Source organism: Bombina bombina, chromosome 2, assembly GCF_027579735.1.
Source record: "Bombina bombina isolate aBomBom1 chromosome 2, aBomBom1.pri, whole genome shotgun sequence".
Taxonomy (NCBI): Eukaryota; Metazoa; Chordata; class Amphibia; order Anura; family Bombinatoridae; genus Bombina; species Bombina bombina.
In genome coordinates this window covers 930,136,604-930,153,304 of record NC_069500.1, presented here as the reverse complement: position 1 = coordinate 930,153,304, position 16,701 = coordinate 930,136,604, and positions in this window count along the sequence as shown.

Below are 16,701 nucleotides of genomic sequence, written 5' to 3'. Positions count from 1 at the left end.
AGGGTTTGAAGAAGAATCTACCAGAGTTTTTACTATGATTTTAACCGGAGTAGTTAAGATCATATTGCTGTTTCTCGGCCATCTGAGGGAGGTAAAAGCTTCAGATCAGGGGACAGCGGGCAGATGAATCTGCATTGAGGTATGTAGCAGTTTTTATTTTCTGAATGGAATTGATGAGAAAATCCTGCCATACCGTTATAATGACATGTATGTATACTCTACACTTCAGTATTCTGGGGATGGTATTTCACTGGAATTACTCTGTTAAAAGTACATTAAACCTTTTAATAGGTATTTATTATGTTAAACGTTTTTGCTGGAATGTAGAATCGTTTGCATTTCATGAGGTACTGAGTGAATAAATGTTTGGGCATTATTTTTCCACTTGGCAGTTGCTCTGTAATTTTTATGCTTCAAATTTAATTATTGTTACTTTACTAATGGGAACAAACCTTTGCTAAAAGTTGTGTTGTTTTTAAGGATTGATGCTATAACTGTTTTTTCAGTTCATTATTTCAACTGTCATTTAATCGTTTAGTGCTTCTTTGAGGCACAGTACGTTTTTGTTAAATAAGATTGTAACCAAGTTGCAAGTTTATTGCTAGTGTGTTAAACATGTCTGATTCAGAGGAAGATACCTGTGTCATTTGTTCCAATGCCAAGGTGGAGCCCAATAGAAATTTATGTACTAACTGTATTGATGCTACTTTAAATAAAAGCCAATCTGTACAAATTGAACAAATTTCACCAAACAGCGAGGGGAGAGTTATGCCGACTAACTCGCCTCACGTGTCAGTACCTGCATCTCCCGCCCGGGAGGTGCGTGATATTGTGGCGCCTAGTACATCTGGGCGGCCATTACAGATAACATTACAAGATATGGCTACTGTTATGACCGAAGTTTTGGCTAAATTACCAGAACTAAGAGGCAAGCGTGATCACTCTGGGGTGAGAACAGAGTGCGCTGATAATACTAGGGCCATGTCTGATACTGCGTCACAGCTTGCAGAGCATGAGGACGGAGAGCTTCATTCTGTGGGTGACGGTTCTGATCCAAACAGATTGGATTCAGATATTTCAAATTTTAAATTTAAATTGGAGAACCTCCGTGTATTACTAGGGGAGGTTTTAGCGGCTCTTAATGATTGTAACACTGTTGCAATACCAGAGAAATTGTGTAGGTTGGATAAATACTTTGCGGTACCGGCGAGTACTGACGTTTTTCCTATACCTAAGAGACTAACTGAAATTGTTACTAAGGAGTGGGATAGACCCGGTGTGCCGTTCTCACCCCCTCCAATATTTAGAAAGATGTTTCCAATAGACGCCACCACACGGGACTTATGGCAAACGGTCCCTAAGGTGGAGGGAGCAGTTTCTACTTTAGCTAAGCGTACCACTATCCCGGTGGAGGATAGCTGTGCTTTTTCAGATCCAATGGATAAAAAATTAGAGGGTTACCTTAAGAAAATGTTTGTTCAACAGGGTTTTATATTGCAACCCCTTGCATGCATCGCGCCGATTACGGCTGCGGCAGCATTTTGGATTGGGTCTCTGGAAGAGAACCTTAGTTCAGCTACGCTGGACGACATTACGGACAGGTTTAGAGTCCTTAAACTAGCTAATTCATTCATTTCGGAGGCCGTAGTACATTTAACCAAACTTACGGCTAAGAACTCAGGATTCGCCATTCAGGCACGTAGGGCGCTGTGGCTAAAATCCTGGTCAGCTGATGTAACTTCTAAGTCCAAATTACTTAATATACCTTTCAAGGGGCAAACTTTATTTGGGCCCGGTTTGAAAGAAATTATCGCTGACATTACAGGAGGTAAGGGCCACGCCCTGCCTCAAGACAAAGCCAAAGCTAAGGCTAGACAGTCTAATTTTCGTCCCTTTCGGAATTTCAAAGCAGGAGCAGCACCAACTTCCACTGCACCAAAACAGGAAGGAGCTGTTGCTCGTTACAGACAAGGCTGGAAACCTAACCAGTCCTGGAACAAGGGCAAGCAGGCCAGGAAACCTGCTGCTGCCCCAAAGACAGCATGAACCGAGGGCCCCCGATCCGGGACCGGACTCTCTCTCTTCCCCCAGGCTTGGGCAAGAGATGTTCAGGATCCCTGGGCGCTAGAGATCATATCTCAGGGATACCTTCTAGACTTCAAATTCTCTCCCCCAAGAGGGAGATTTCATCTGTCAAGGTTGTCAACAAACCAGATAAAGAAAGAAGCGTTTCTACGCTGTGTACAAGATCTGTTATTAATGGGAGTGATCCATCCGGTTCCGCGGTCGGAACAAGGACAAGGGTTTTACTCAAACCTGTTTGTGGTTCCCAAAAAAGAGGGAACTTTCAGGCCAATCTTGGATTTAAAGATCCTAAACAAATTCCTAAGAGTTCCATCGTTCAAAATGGAAACTATTCGGACAATCTTACCCATGATCCAAAAGGGTCAGTACATGACCACGGTGGATTTAAAGGATGCTTACCTTCACATACCGATTCACAAAGATCATTACCGGTATCTAAGGTTTGCCTTCTTAGACAGGCATTACCAGTTTGTAGCTCTTCCATTCGGATTGGCTACGGCTCCAAGAATCTTCACAAAGGTTCTGGGTGCCCTTCTGGCGGTACTAAGACCGCGAGGAATTTCGGTAGCTCCGTACCTAGACGACATTCTGATACAAGCTTCAAGCTTTCAAACTGCCAAGTCTCATACAGAGTTAGTTCTGGCATTTCTAAGGTCGCATGGATGGAAAGTGAACGAAAAGAAGAGTTCTCTCGTTCCTCTCACAAGAGTTCCATTCTTGGGGACTCTTATAGATTCTGTAGAAATGAAGATTTATCTGACAGAAGACAGATTAACAAAGCTTCTAAATGCATGCCGTGTCCTTCATTCCATTCAACTCCCGTCAGTAGCTCAATGCATGGAGGTGATCGGCTTAATGGTAGCAGCAATGGACATAGTACCCTTTGCACGTCTACATCTCAGACCGCTGCAATTGTGCATGCTGAGTCAGTGGAATGGGGATTACTCAGACTTGTCCCCTACTCTGAATCTGGATCAAGAGACCAGAAACTCTCTTCTATGGTGGCTTTCTCGGCCACATCTGTCCAGGGGGATGCCATTCAGCAGGCCGGACTGGACAATTGTAACAACAGACGCCAGCCTACTAGGTTGGGGCGCTGTCTGGAATTCTCTGAAGGCTCAGGGACAATGGAGTCAGGAGGAAAGTCTCCTGCCAATAAACATTCTGGAATTGAGAGCAGTTCTCAATGCCCTTCTGGCTTGGCCCCAGTTAAAAACTCGGGGGTTCATCAGGTTTCAGTCGGACAACATCACGACTGTAGCTTACATCAACCATCAGGGAGGGACAAGAAGCTCCCTAGCAATGATGGAAGTATCAAAGATAATTCGCTGGGCAGAGTCTCACTCTTGCCACCTGTCAGCAATCCACATCCCGGGAGTGGAGAACTGGGAGGCGGATTTCTTGAGTCGCCAGACTTTTCATCCGGGGGAGTGGGAACTTCATCCGGAGGTCTTTGCCCAAATACTTCGACGTTGGGGCAAACCAGAGATAGATCTCATGGCGTCTCGCCAGAACGCCAAACTTCCTCGCTACGGGTCCAGATCCAGGGATCCGGGAGCGGTTCTGATAGATGCTTTGACAGCACCTTGGAACTTCGGGATGGCTTATGTGTTTCCACCCTTCCCGCTGCTTCCTCGATTGATTGCCAAAATCAAACAGGAGAGAGCATCAGTGATTCTAATAGCGCCTGCATGGCCACGCAGGACTTGGTATGCAGATCTAGTGGACATGTCATCCTGTCCGCCTTGGTCTCTACCTCTAAGACAGGACCTTCTGATACAGGGTCCATTCAAACATCAAAATCTAACTTCTCTGAAGCTGACTGCTTGGAAATTGAACGCTTGATTTTATCAAAACGTGGGTTTTCTGAGTCGGTTATTGATACCCTGATACAGGCTAGGAAGCCTGTTACCAGAAGGATTTACCATAAGATATGGCGTAAATACCTATACTGGTGCGAATCCAAAGGTTACTCCTGGAGTAAGGTTAGGATTCCTAGGATATTGTCCTTTCTACAAGAAGGTTTAGAAAAGGGTTTATCGGCTAGCTCATTAAAGGGACAGATCTCAGCTCTGTCCATCTTGTTACACAGGCGTCTGTCAGAAAATCCAGACGTCCAGGCCTTTTGTCAGGCTTTAGCTAGGATCAAGCCTGTGTTTAAAACTGTTGCTCCGCCATGGAGTTTAAACCTTGTTCTTAACGTTCTACAAGGAGTTCCGTTTGAACCCCTTCATTCCATTGATATAAAGTTGTTATCTTGGAAAGTGTTATTTTTAATGGCTATTTCTTCGGCTCGGAGAGTCTCTGAGTTATCAGCTTTACATTGTGATTCTCCTTATTTGATTTTTCATTCAGATAAGGTAGTTCTGCGTACAAAACCTGGGTTCTTACCTAAGGTAGTCACTAACAGGAACATCAATCAAGAGATCGTGGTGCCTTCCCTGTGCCCGAATCCTTCTTCAAAGAAGGAACGTCTTCTACACAATCTGGATGTAGTTCGTGCCCTCAAGTTCTACTTGCAGGCAATTAAGGATTTTCGACAAACGTCTTCCCTGTTTGTCGTGTACTCTGGTCAGAGGAGAGGTCATAAGGCTTCGGCTACCTCTCTCTCCTTCTGGCTTCGTAGCATAATTCGTTTAACCTATGAGACTGCTGGACAGCAGCCTCCTGAAAGAATTACAGCTCATTCTACTAGAGCTGTGGCTTCCACTTGGGCCTTTAAGAATGAGGCCTCTGTTGAACAGATTTGCAAGGCTGCAACTTGGTCTTCGCTTCATACTTTTTCCAAATTTTACAAATTTGACACTTTTGCTTCTTCGGAGGCTATTTTTGGGAGAAAGGTTCTTCAGGCAGTGGTTCCTTCTGTATAATGAGCCTGCCTATCCCTCCCGTCATCCGTGTACTTTTGCTTTGGTATTGGTATCCCAGAAGTAATGATGACCCGTGGACTGATCACACATAACAGAAGAAAACATAATTTATGCTTACCTGATAAATTCCTTTCTTCTGTTGTGTGATCAGTCCACGGCCCGCCCTGTTTTTTAAGGCAGGTAAATATCTTTTAAATTATACTCCAGTCACCACTTCACCCTTGGTTTCTCCTTTCTCGTTGATTCTTGGTCGAATGACTGGGAGTGACGTAGAGGGGAGGAGCTATATGCAGCTCTGCTGGGTGAATCCTCTTGCATTTCCTGTTGGGGAGGAGTTATATCCCAGAAGTAATGATGACCCGTGGACTGATCACACAACAGAAGAAAGGAATTTATCAGGTAAGCATAAATTATGTTTTTTACTTGTGACCAAATTACATTATTCATGCAATCAATTATGGTGCTTAATCGCTTCAGGAGATCACTACCAATTATCAAACGATCAGTTGGCAAATCCACTATAATGACAGGGTGTCTTATTACCCTGTTCCCCAGTTTTAGCTTTAACCATGCTGTACCGTAGACTTTGAGAGAGTCACCCCCAACAACTATTAGTGAACCATCAAATTCTTTTATTTTAGGTTTGTGAAGTGTTAGCTCATTTAGCTGTGTGTAGTACCTATGGAATAAAATAGTTGCCTGAGATCCAGTATCAATTAATCCCATGATAGGGTTGGAGACTGAATCCTGGAGCTCAGCTAATACATAATATCTCCCTGCAGTTTCTACTATTTCACACATAAAATTAGCATGATTACACATCTGTGGGCTTCGCCACAAGTTACCTGAATCCGCCATGATACCTGTTGCAGAAGAATTTTCATTCTTACCAGTCTTTTCCCCTATAATAGGGTTGACAGGGTTCCTGTGTACTGCATCTGTGGGAATAAGGTTATGAGAAAACTGCAAAGGAAGAGGTTTGTTAGAGCTTCCCGGCTGAGGTTGCTTGTCATCACAGCTAAAACGTCCGTTACTCGGCTGTAGGGAGATAACATGATTAGTACCATTATTGACAATTATCATTTAATTTGGTATCTCTCTCCCCTCTCTCAGGTAATACCACAGTATTTATGACTGTGCCTGTGACCCACTGCTGGCCATTGGCTGTACCCCTAAAAAGGATTATTAGGGTGCTGAGCCATCAGAGCTTGACTCATATTAGTAAATAGTGTACATAATTGACTTACTTGCGTACTGAGTTGGCCCACTTGATTGGACAAGCTATTTTTACCCATGGACCGATTTTTTGATATCCCAGGGTATTGATTCCTGTATCCTTGGGATCCCTCAGAATCATAGCTATTGTTCATATTTTGACGTGGTTGTCTTTGGGGTTCAACTTGTTCAAAATTTATATCCTGGGGGAGCACTATTTACTTGGGGTGTCTGGTTACCCTGAGAGTATTTTTGCCATTTTTGGTATTTATTTTTACGGGGATAACGATGTCTGGGTATGCCCCCCGTTTTGAGTATATTCTCTCTGCACCTCGGTCCGTGATGGGGGAAGGGCAGAGTTAAAACTATGTGGGGAAGGCCTGTTTTCCCTGGCCACCTCCGCATAGGTTTTCTTTTTAGACTCCAAATTGAGGGGGCTAGGTAACACCCTAGTTTCTGCCACAATTTTGGGGCTGGGCCTTGGTTCCCTTTTAACCCCCTGTTCACTGGACTGCTGAATAGAGTATAATTTTGTACTCTCTTTCATCAGCCAGTCCAATGAGCAGTTCTCATCAAAATCTCTAGCTAAATTAAGTTTGATGTGCGGGCAATGCTTTGTAAAATAAATTCACAAACTCTGAGCTTTCAAATATGGGGTAATCTTCGGCCATACTGTACGCACTTTTTAATACAGAAAGGAATTCTATAGGGCTTTGATTTGCGACACATTTTACACCGTATACAGCTATTTTCCGTGGTTTTGGTGCGATATTTCCCAAACCCCTTTTTGCACTGATTTTTTGTTTCACTCCAGGAATGAATATTGAAATCCTTTAGTGAAGCAAATAACTTGTGATGTTTAACCTCAAATAGGCAGAAATTACATTTTTGACTGCTCTCTAGTAACATTCATTATGGATAAAGCATTTTCATAGTTCTCTAAGTGGTAAAATATAGAAGTGGTTCCGTTTTTGGAAACTTTAGGTACTGCATCCCTTAAGAAAGTAATTATTTTAGGGGTGTCATATACCTTATTAGATGTATCTTGGGCTTTCCTAGGGACCTTATTTTTGGTGACTGGAGCGCCCCCTATCTGCCCTACTTTTACTATGGGGAGACCCCTTACGCGCATTAGTATCATATGGGCTATCTCAGTAGCTGGCTCCGCCCTCTGACTCACTACTAGAACTGCCCCCCCTGTGAAGTGTAGCAGTTCCCTGAATTTATAACATGAGGTGACTGTCTATGTGGGAAGTTTACCTCTGACCCGATAGGGTCCTTTGTTTAAATTCTTCCCTAATGTTCTGCAGTTCATTTCTCATGAATTCTTTAAATAAAAAAAAAAAATACCTGCATTATTATTTTCACTATCAAGAGAGGGGGTTTCATTATGCCTTTTTAATTCACTTAACTCTTTTTTGCTTTCTGCGAGTTGTTTATTTAAATGTTCTATTTTAGCTACTAAATTTTGTTTATACTTTTGGAAGGTGGGCATGTCTTGTTTAAATGTAATAATTTCATTTTTGGCTTTTTCTAAATTCTTTTTGTATTTGCGTGATGAGCGAATATTATCGTCTAACTCCTGTAATTGCAATTCCTTATCTATAAGGTGGATGGACATTTCGTCCATAATGCATATTACAAGGGGCCATGATTTTAGTATTAGCTCATCCCGTTTTTTTGTAAATTTTTACATTCATTAATTTTTAATAATTCTTGGAACAATTCACTTTTTTCGTTCCACCTTCCATTATCAATATCAATATTTTTGGCCTTAATTGCAAACATATCCATATAATAATTTAAATCACCCGCAATTTTACACCTATTCTTAATGTGGCCTATAATGTCCATCTTAAGAACATCGCCCTGAGTGAGGGGTAATTTTGGGGAATATAGTTCAACACTGAGTATAGATGCATTTGATTCACTTCTAGTAACAGATATTACTTTGGCTTAGTATTTGGTTAAATTAAACCGCTAATACAATTTTGACCAATTTTTTTTTTTAATTTTGAAATATTAATAAAAAAATATATATTTTTTTAATTCATTTAATTTTTTTTTTAATAATCTCTATTTACTACAAATATATTTTATCAATGTGATAAAGATAATATCTACTGCGATGCCTCCAGATAATATGTTGGTATATACCAGGTTATAAATATAATTTATTTATTATTATTCTTTAAAAATAACCTCCAATTAAAAATTATACACGAAACAATTGAAATTCATATTTATTCCTAAATTCTTTAGATTCGTTAAATTTATAAACACATTGAAATATATTTATATAGAAACTAGATTGTGAATCAATTATACACGCGTATGCTGTTACAATATTCTTTACAAAGTAAACCAAAAATATATCTCTAAAATGAACCTTACTTACAATGAATCACATTAAAATATCACAATAAAATATCAGAATCTGGGGGCGGAGCCTACAGCTGTAGCGGCAAGACATGTCTTGAGGGAGCTCCTGGCTCTACTTTGGAGTTTTATATGATATCTTATTCTTTTTTTTCTGAAAAGGAGATTACTTCACAACTAGAAATCAACAAACTACCACAAGACTAAAGAATTTGACAACCCTGGGGGAAACTTTCAGGATTAACCTCTTTGCCTATGTTCTACAGTTAGGCCTCGCGGCTGCTGTATTCCCATAGTGACTAGCAGTTTGTGGAGCCGGGGCTGCCGCACATTTCCCCCCCCTAGGAGACTGGGGTTACAAGTAGTACTATTTACTACTACTGCCAAGTATCAGCTCTATTCCTACTATTCAGAACTTGTATCTATTATTCCTAGGGGTACATTCAGCCCTCTATCATACTAACGATTACAGGCCGAGACCCTGACGATGACGACCAAGATGGCGCTAGCAGCCGTTGATAGATGGCAGGAAGCGTTGCTGAAATCACTAGATGTCCATTTCTTGGAGTTAGAAAAACAGCTGTCCTATATCCTTCTGGCTGAGCAGCGGAACCCAAAGCAACAGCCGAACACCCAGTGTGAGCACAATGCACCAATACTAGGGGACGCCACCACTACTACTCAGCAAGAGATCGAGGTGATTGCTTACCCAGGCAATGGTTGTGGGCATTTACCCGCATTAGACCAAAGCGGAGAAACCGTACTCACAGCTGCCAGAATACTTACCCCAAAGATTGGATGAGATTGTGCACAAGGACGCTCTTACAGGAAGCGAGACCGACTTCTAGCAGGAGGGGTGGTAACAGAGACGGCGCCCTCACCTGTCGACTCGAGGGTCCAGATCTCCTCATCACACAGCAATTTCGGGATGGCGACTGGACATTTCTACTATTGTGTGCCTCTTGACCCACACAAGCCGCATCTCAGAAAATCAGGCATTTCGAGTGTCTTGCCTCTGCACTCATCGACCCTGTATAGCTGTGCCAAACAGCAGCTCAGAGATCCGCTAACTGAACTTAGGCTAGCATGCAGGAGACCGCTCCGGTTCAATATAATCTTGCGCACATCTGGATGGGTTTCGTTAACCAGAGTTGGCATCGGCTGAATGATCTCCAAATCTGGGACAGTTATCCTAAGAACAGGTACTGGACAAGACCACAATTTACTTTTTAGGAGATATACTTGCAAGAAGAAAGCAGTATAACTTTGCCCACGCTGAACTTACTGATATGTGAAGCGAGGAACTTGCATCTCTAGTTTGCCTTTCAATGGGGCAGGTTTCATATTATCATTTCATGGTGCAATATTGAGTGTTATTTGTAACTTCTTATTTACTGCTGTCAGTATATTAGGACACGTTCTCCATGATTTTATATCCGGTATCTGTTGTTATTGTTTATATATTCTTATTCTAGCAAAACTTCCTATAGTAATTTTGTTAACTTATGCTTGCAGTCACAGGAAATCTTTTCGTACAAGATGATGACTATAATCGCTAGTATACCATACCACTTACATCTAAAGCATAACTCTCTCACCTCTACACTTTAGCTAAAATCTGAAGTTGAGTTGGTATGATTTTGGGTAACACACTGCTGACACAAGATTCTATGATGATCACTAACTCGTTATTCTTATCTAGTAGTGTATGAATTGGCCTCCCTTTACACACAGCTCTATACATCGCATTTTATAGATTTTAGTAGTATTTGGGGACCATGTCTTACTATCAGGTATATGTCTCTACGGGCTGATAGCAGTGACTCTTTATGTATAGATTTGTAATGTAGTAAAATGGACTCTAGGTCTACTCCTATTGCTAGATGTGGGTGATCTTTAGCTTTCACATGATGAAACATTTCATGAACTTCAGCCTAACTCACATTTCACTGTCTGCTCCAAGTGTTCATTAGCCAGGCAATGACTCCATAGCTTATCATTTTAAAGAATCTCATAAAGGTCTTAACATCTAATAAATAAGCTATATTAATAGATATTTTATATAATGCCCTCGCACCCATTTGGCTCTCACCAGAGTCCCTGCTTACTTTAAAAATGTAATAGTGTTGTTAGCGCAACTTAAGCTGAAGGCTCCCACACCCTATCTATTTATTGAGGACATGCACAGCCAATTCAGACAGCTGATATCTCTCCAGCCGCAGAGGGATGGTGGGTCACAGTTGCCCTAGCCAGTGAGGAAATGTGTGTCCCTCAGACCTTATAGCTACTAATGTGTATAGATGTCAAGCAACTTTAAATCCTAATTAATCAGACAGTACTGTATTACAATAAGCCTACTCATATACCTTTTATACCTTGTCTTACCTGCCAATTTACGCAATTATGGTTTCCTTAAATTTGAATTTGCCCCCGACAGCAGTGGCTAAGTCTAGATGCTGCTACAAGGTTTACCTAGTCTCAGTTACAGTTTATTCACGGTCCTTTTTTCCCTAATACACGTCTGTTACATTAATTCCCGCAAGTCATCCACTATATTATATTTCATATGGGCTCTATATAGTGAAATGATATATTTTACATTAAACAGAATAGCACAGCTATTTTGTCCAATACCGTGGTTCTTGTCTACTATATTTTGTACACCCTGAGGATTAACATTCTCATATTGAAAAACCTTGATATTCCCTACAGGTTGCTCATTACTGTCCTATGAGTATGATATCAGTTATATATATATATATAAAATAAAAAAATGAGGTGTGTTTTGAGACCCAAAAGTGGTCTCTAGTGTTTCAAGAAAACATCCATTATTAATCCCAATATGTATGTGTGAGGTCCATGAGTGGCCTCCTGAGTACCTTGGAAGGTTTACAATTAGATTGGCAATCTATTCCTTTGTTATCTATCAACACTGTTTGTTGATGTTTGTTTTTGACCAACTTTTCTGTAATTTTCTGCCTGTATGCCATATTTGAAGCCTCAATAAAAAATAAAAAAAATGAAAAAAAAAAAAAAAAATATCAGAATCTTCTATGATTAGCCAATAACTAATTCAATGCCAAATATGGATTACAAGCTTACTCTGCTTAATTTACAACAATCAGAGATTTAAATACAATAAACAATTTTGAAATATCTCACAATAGCTGCAAATAACTGAATAAACACCAGAGAGATTTACTTACAATAATAAGCCTGACTTAGAGATATGAACTACAAAAGACCTTTATCTAGGAAATCAGATTACTTAGCATCCATATGACTAGTTCTAAACTACACAGAATTATGAACATGAACTTAAAATACAAAGTGCCATTTTAAATCACCAGCTTCAATTAAACTATAGCTATAGAATAACTTTGATTTTAATATTATATATACTTAACAATTGCTTATACTTTACCAGTTAACCAAATAAATGCTCAGCTTCTTCTGATAAGTCCAGTTCACCTCATAAATAATAAAGGTATTTGCAATTTAGAGAATACAAGGTTTAGGCCCAATGTTGCTTTCTGTAAACCAAGGAAGCAAGATAAGTCAGAGAGTTAAAACTCAGCAGCATGACCCCTTTTTTCCTCTGTGAAAAAGACTATATCATGTGATAAATCCCACATATTCTAATCATTGGTGAATATTTGGATACGCCCTTACTGAAGCTTGTCTGATAGGCCCTTAATGGAGCTGAGCATTGATCGGTCCTCGGAGCTGAACATATCATTGGTTATTTGGGAAACGCCTTCCTGAGCAGCAAAATATCTTTTGGTTATAATACCATTTTTTAACTATTGGTGGCAGCAGAAATGCAGTCTAACTATCAATACTGCTACAGTTTAATATTTAAAAGATTTTTTTTTTTCAAATACACTATACAATTTCCAGCATCAACAAATCACATGATCAATACACATTGGACTTTATTGAGCTATTTTGTCTGGTTATTTCAATACTAAACATGTATATATTTCTTATAATATTTTAGAAGATGCCTCTAAAGTTGCGTTTTTATGGGGGACTAGTAGTATCAATCAATAAAATATATATGTCTATCTGACTTATTCTGTATATCCGTTCATTTGATATACTGGTACATATTTAATTTCCTAGTCACATCTTAGATATAATGTACATGAGCATTATAGTTATTATAGAGACATGGGCTCAAAATTTATGATGTCAACTCATAGCATCTTATTTAGAATCCTCATCTCCACATCAGTTCTTCCTTGTAATGTTCATTAGATTCTAGAAAACAAAAAAAAAATGTATTTATCTTGAAATAAACTGGTTAAACATTTTTAATTGACTACATAGCCACTTATTAAATTCAGCAAATACTTATCTAATATGTTATTGTCAGACATCTCTTCTCAGATTCACAAATATACATTTTTATACAATACTGAGGTATACCTTAACTGAAAATTAAACATAAGTTGTACTTTAAAATCAATCTCAAAGTTCCATTGCAACATGTGTTTCTGCTAGCCAGCATGATGTGTCTTTAAAGTTCAGGGCAATTAACAGGCCTGTGCTAATTACTACATCCTCAAAATTTCTTTTTGCTTATCTGACTTTATGTACAGAATCATGTCTCCACCATCCCAGGATGCATCCTGGCTTAAGTAATTACCAGGTCCATGTTCACCCTTCCTGTGGAGCTATAAGCGTCAAAGGATTAATTAGCGACCTATCTTTACTAATTTGACAATTGTATCATCTCTTGTTCTCAACTTGTCTTAAGCAGTGAGGGGGCAGGGGCTATAGTGAGACCAATTCATATCAAATTAGATATTAGCCAAAAATGAAATATTAGATTATGTGATACATCTGTAGTTTATTTAATGTTATTTAACAGGTACCCTGACAATCTGCTAGCTTAGGTGAAGATTTCCACTCGACAACCACATACTCGATTAGCAATTGTAAGACATATACTGCATTTACAATGAAGCTTAGTTTACATATAAATTATTTGAACTCTTAATAAACAGAAACCATTTTTATATTTAAAGTATAAGTCAATCCTAGCGTTTGTAAAACGCTAGGATTGACTATTGAAAAAAATAAAGGGGACTTTCATTCATGAAGTATAAGATACTTCATGTAGAAAGCTCCTTTATTTGTTTTAATCGATCGCCGTTCTTATCTTATACAGCAGCCCACGGCTAAAAATAATTGCTAAGAGGTGACGTTTTCACCTCTTAACTAATAGCCGTGCGGTAAATCTGGCTCCCATGGGTGCCAAGCCGGATTTACCACATGGCTATTGGCTAAGGGGTGAAAACGTCACCTTTTATCAAAAAATTTTTTTAGCTGTATGAAATGAAAGTCCCCTTTATTTGTTTCAATAGTCAATCCTAGCGTTTGTAAAACGCTAGGATTGACTTTCACTTTAAAGAACACACACCTTTTTAAATCACATAATGAAAGGAAAAATGTATATTTTTATTTTTTTGCTAAACACATGAATAGTTAAAATCAGTTAAGGCACCTCTCCTTAAAATCAGAAATGTTTTTATTTATATTTTAAGATATTTTTATTCCTACTAATTTTCTGTATAAAATAACAGGTAATACAAAATAACAGCAAAAAACATTTTATTGATTTTGAACAAACAATTTTTATTAGGAAACACAGTTATAAAATATAGTCCGCAGTGACAAAATACATTTAAGTTTTTTTTAATTTTCAATCAATTTTTTTTAAAACAAAAAAAAGTATAGCCTTTGAGAAAGCCAAGCCAGGCGAAATGCGCATCAGGCGCCATTACGGCTGTACTATCCCCTAAGTGTATACATGCTGGTCACCTTATATTAGCCATTGTTTATACTATACCAGGATTGGGCTGATTTATATGTGTCTACATTACCCTATAGTTCAATTATTTGAGGTTCATTTTCTGCTATCGGTAATTTGCAACTTTACCCTCTCACTATTTGTGTCTGTGTATAGTATACTAATTTGTTTGTGTGGACCTATGCTACCTACACTTCCCCTTATCATTATTATTACTAATTGTGTCACAAGGGATTAATTTGGACAGATTCGCACCGGTCCAGCATTGCACTAGACAGTATAAATACGTTTGAGGTCAATCCTCTTTTTCAGATAGAAATTGTGCAATCCGTGAACCATGTTTTGGTGTGTCTCTGCCCAAAATCCCTCTTACTCATTTTCTGAGTTCTACCGTTATATTGTTTGTGGCCATTGTGGATAGACAGCCATCCATTATAAGTGTGTTTTTAATCTAAGTATTAATTACTACTTATATAGTAGCTTTTATCTTTTTTGCACAATAAATGTTAAGTTTTAATGTTGTATACCTACACTGAATAGCCACCTATGCCATCGTTTTTGCGAGTGCTCTATTCTCTGTTCGCTTGTCTCCTACAATTTTTTTCTACATTTATTTGAACAGTGAGCACCCTCCCCAGGTCTTATTAGTTTATACTACATTATATTATATATGAGTGTTATTGTCCCCAATTCGGGAGACTATATTTCTATTGTCAATTTGTAGTAACCTATTATTAGACGGGGATCCGTTATAAATTACTTACATTACCATTATCCCTATTTTTATCTTACCTCTCCTTAAAATCAGAAATGTTTTTATTTATATTTTAAGATATTTTTATTCCTACTAATTTTCTGTATAAAATAACAGGTAATACAAAATAACAGCAAAAACATTTTATTGATTTTGAACAAACAATTTTTATTAGGAAACACAGTTATAAAATATGACAGTGACAAAATAGATTTAAGTTTTTTTAATTTTCAATCAATTTTTTTAAAACAAAAAAGGGCATAGTATCTTAAATACTAGTGTTTTGAGTTGATGGACTGATGTTAAACATAGAACTAGAACATTTGTAAAGGAAAACCCACAGCTTACTGTCTACAATGCACACTATAAATACATTTTTTTTAAAAGGATTACACACACAAAAACACACCTTGTGCATCCTGTAATGTGGCTCTTTTGCAAATTAAAAGTTATTATAGATAAGTGCTTAGTCTGATAGAAAAAAACATATGAATTGTGTGGTTAAGCCAACGAATAGGAACTGAAACAGATGCTAAAATGCAATGAATACAAAAAGACTAAGCTTAAAGGGACATTAAACCTAAATTTTTTCTTTTATGATTCAGATAGAGTATACCATTTTAAACAACTTTCTAATTTACTTTATTTATCTAATTTGCTTCATTCTCTTGAAATTCTTTCCTGAAAAGCATATCTAGATAGGTTCAGTAGCTTCTGATTGGTGGCTGCACATAGATGCCTCATGTGCATTGCTATTTCTTTAACCCCTTAATGACCAAGGACGTACGCCACACGTCCTCAAAAAAAATACAGTTAATGACCGAGGACGTGTGGCGTACGTCCTTGGTCTGGAAAGCAGCTGGAAGCGATCCTACACGCTTCCAGCTGCTTTCCGGTTATTGCAGTGATGCCTCGATATCGAGGCATCCTGCAATAACCCCCCTTGGCCATCCGATGCAGAGAGAGCCACTCTGTGGCCCTCCCTGCACCGGACATCGGTGGCCGGTAACGTTGGTGGGTGGGAGCAAGTCTGGGAGGCGGGTGGGCGGCCATCGATGTGCCGAATGGAGTGGGGCGGGAGCGCGCATGGGAGCGCGCGCGTGCACGGGGGGCGGCGGGCGCGTGCACGGGGTGGGAGCGGGAGGGAACCGCTGCACTACAGAAAAATAAACTGGGAAAAGTTAAAAAAAAAAAAGTTTTAAAAGCTGTAAATAAACAGCTAAGGGACCTGGAAGGGGTGGGGGGTTGATCTTGGGGGGGGGGGGGGAAGCTACACTACAGAAAAGGGTATTTTTTTTAATAAAAAGGCACATTTTTTTTACTAAACTGGGTACTGGCAGACAGCTGCCAGTACCCAAGATGGCGCCCATTAAGGCAGAGGGGGAGGGTTAGAGAGCTGTTTGGTGGGGGATCAGTGAGGCTGGGAGCTAAGGGGGATCCTACACAGCAGCATATGTAAATATGCTAAAAAAACACACAAAAAAAGCCCAAATATAGCTTTTATTTTAGTACTGGCAGAGTTTCTACCAGTACTTAAGATGGCGGGGACAATTGTGGGGTGGGGGAGGGAAGAGAGCTGT